Genomic DNA, 3,844 nt, shown 5'->3' on the forward strand with positions numbered 1-3,844 from the left:
CCCTCCCCTCCACAGCCGCATGCATCTGCCGACTAGATTCCGCAGCCAGTAGGTGAATGTAGACAGCTGGCAGCGGACGGGAGCACTAGCCAGACTGCTATTGGCTATTTCAAATTGCAGTAGCCAATAGCAAGCTGGCTATTCAACCTGCCCACTGAGCAGAGGAGTGAACCTAAGAGAGAAAGTTCTTTCTCAGGTCCGCACCTCTGCTTAGTGTGCGGGTGCAATAGCCTGCCTGCTATTGGCTACTGCAATTTGAAATAGCCAATAGCAGGCCCCAATATTGCTCCCCATTGTTCACATCTTGATACTGACCGTGGAATCTAGACGCCAGCAAGATGAAAGGGAAGAATTTCATTAGCAACTAAATAAATGTAGTTGCTAATTAAAGTTTTAAGTGTCCCCATGTCCAGTGGCGTCACAAGCGGGGTGCGGCCCACACCCGGGTGACACCTTTGGAAGGGTGACACCAAAATGACTGACAGTCATTTTGGTGTCACGCCCTCTGGACTGAGAGCCTGGACCGAGAGCCTGACAGTTTCAGGAGAGGAGGGGACTCGGCGGCATACCTCATCCCGCCGGTTGAACGTCCCCTCCTCTCTCTTTACCGGCGTCCATCACCAAGATAGCCGCGCATGCGCAATGACGTCACAGCGGAGTGTCACCCAGTCTCCACTCCAGGTGACACCCGGCCTCGGAACACCCCTGCCCATGTCAATTAAGCAACCGGCAACAACAACAACAAAATTGAGGACATATGTCCTGTAGGACATATGCTGGTTGCTTGAGAGTGCTGGATAATGGGGAGTTTACTGTACATGCTTCAGCGATGCCTTTAAGCTATATACGGTGCTACAGAATTAGTACAATTCCCAGGGACAAGGGCAAGAAGCAGAAAATAACAAAAAGGCACGCCGCACATCATGTAAGCCTTTTTATTAGGCTGCATGAATAAAAATGATAGTAGATGATGTCGGAGTCAACACGCCGTACATTATTCCAGTACGCAGCAGTCGAAGAACGGGAGAGACGAGGCACAGGAAATAAAACCAAATACCGTGTGTCAGAGACAAAAGTCAGACATATTGTAGACTCAGCATGGAATCAGTTGGAGTGGGACACATTTTGAAAGGGACACACAGCTTGCGGTCTTATATCCTACAAGTGCAGATATGACACAGAAAAAACATGAAAGGAATAGATTGTGTCCAAATATACACAAAGAGAGTATTTGTAACATTAGGAAGGAGCATTGTGCACACTGCGATGGTATCACTTCCACCACTCCTGATGGGTCTCATTGTCAAAGCCAAATTTAGCATTTGAGCAACAAAATCAATTGAAAGTTTATTTTTTGCTAAGATTACAATAAAAGTAATATGCTGCGCACAGGAAATGTAATATTTCCACAATTGATTTCAGACCTCCTTCGAATAATCACATCCACTTTTATCTTGGGAGAACCCAAAAAAAATTACATTTCTCAGATTCCAATTGAAGTAATACGCCACACACAGCAGACATTGCGGGGAATTCATCAAAACCGGAGCAGACAGAATAAGGAGCAGTTGCTCATAGCAACCAATCAGCTTCTACTGTATAATTTTCAAAGCTTAAAGGAGAACTATGGGGGTCAGGGCTTTTCCTCATAGTTCTCCTTAGGGTAACGGGAGGACACAAACTAGCGTCCTCCCGTCACCCTAGGCTCAGTATACCGCGAACTACAGCTCGCGGTATACTGAGACGCCGCAGCCGATCCCGACATCGGGATCCGCCCAGCTGCGTGAGTGACAGCTGGCTCCTCCTATCTAGAGGCAGAGCCAGCTGTACTCGCCCCCTCCCCCGTCCGTTCTGCCAGTTAGCGCTGGCGGATCGGAGCGGGGAGGGGGGAATCCAGCCCCTCCCCTGTCACGGCAGAGAGACGTGACAGGATCGAGAGGTGAGAGAACCCCGGTATATGTTCGCTCACCTCTCGATCTACTGAGCCGACCTGTGACAGTCTCATTGTCACAGGTCGGCTAGAACTATGAGGCCGAGTGAAAAGCATCCCCCCCTCCCCCCTCATAGTTCTCCTTTAACTAATCAAACTGAAGAGAGAAGCCGATTGGTTGCTATGAGCATCTGCTCCAGATTCTTTCTGTTCCAGTTTTAATATATGGAGACCGCCGCAGCCGGGACGGATCCCGACAATACTGTCGAGATCCACCCGGCTGCGTGATTGACAGCTGGCTCTGCCTATCTAGAGGCAGAACCAGCTGTGCCCGCCCCCTCCCCGTCCGTTCCGCCAGTCAGCGCTGGAGGATCGGACATGGGAGGAATCCCTGCGGGGAGCCGTGAGTGACAGTCACCGATCTCTGCAGCGAGATGATCGAGAAGTGAGCAAGCGACGGTATGTGTTCGCTCACTTCCCGATCTATTGAGCCGACCTGTAACAGTTTCATTGTCACACGTCGCCCTGAACTATGAGGGTGAGTGATTTGCATTCACCTCATAGTTCTCCTTTAAGCTTTTGTGGTAGGCTGCACTTTGAACCGGAGGGACAACGATTGGCTTTTATTTAAAAAAATCTACTTCAGAGTATTTAATTTCCAGAAAAAAAAAGACAGCAAAATACTGTACTGACCTCCTACACATTAATCATGACAATTAATTATAAAATTAAAACCATTTAGCTCCATGATAAAACAGCCTTACAGTGTACACATAGTGCTCTTCTATTGACACATAGTCCACATTTCAATCCTCAGTGCATCAAGGTGCAACGTTCCGCATAAGGTGCAATGTTGTTAAATGATCTCCACCGCACCCTGCGTCCCTCTGCTCCCCTCCATGGTTGGACTTTCTATATCTACGAGGACGATAGCGCTTGAAATTCCTTTCCAAGGCATACACCCTTTATGTACCCTGTTCCCCTGAAAATAAGACCTACCCCGATAATAAGACCTAGTACTATTGACTAGTGTCTGCTGGGTCTGCAATATTGGAGAAGGACTGACGGATGCTATGGGATTAATCACGGTCTGTGTGATGTCAGTCAATGAACTGGTCCGGAGCTTCCATTGCTGGGTTGCTTACGAATCATCCTCATCCTGGCTTCACTTAGCAAATCACTGACAAGGCACAAGCATGCAGCAAGTGAAGGCAAACAATCTAAGCTCCAGTCTTGCCTGCTTGTTCCTAGTCAGTGAGAGGAGGATGACTGCCCTGCAATGGTAGCTCCCATATTTCTCTACTTTAAGGTGCATTAGAGACAGACATATACAGTATATAGAATAAAAGCATGCATAGAACCCAGGCAGATGAGGGAATGATATATTCTATAGATGGCGGGACACGCTGACATTCTGTCTGACTCAGTATGGTATATGGCAGTCATTAGATGGTATTCTTAGGACTCTGTTCCTTGGTTGTTCAGCTTGAGTTTCAGAACTGGGAGTAGATATGGCGGAGCACTCCATGCATCTATAGGAATGGCGGGGGCCCTATCCAGCCAGTACAAGGTGTGCGTCAGGCACGCTAATAGGATGCAGTTCTGCTCAGATGCTGAGAAAGAGACACGGCCACATTTCTCATCATGGACAATCATTTTTATTGTTACAATGTAGCCAAGTTTGTGTTTATTGCGCTTCACATGAACCATTCCCCAACCCAGCAACGGATTACCATTAGGCACAGAGGAGTATCGGTGATGGCGATCCAGCCCTGCACCTACCCCGTGTACACTCATCGCACACAGGGCCGTCTTTAACATTAATTGGACCCCGGGCAAACATTTTCTTGGGCCCCCCTCCCCCCTCCCACCATGCACTTTCGCTCTCCAAAAGAGCAGATAGTAGGAAACCTT

Source organism: Nanorana parkeri, unplaced genomic scaffold, assembly GCF_000935625.1.
Source record: "Nanorana parkeri isolate BGI_ZX_2015 unplaced genomic scaffold, ASM93562v1 scaffold1009, whole genome shotgun sequence".
NCBI classification, from domain to species: Eukaryota; Metazoa; Chordata; class Amphibia; order Anura; family Dicroglossidae; genus Nanorana; species Nanorana parkeri.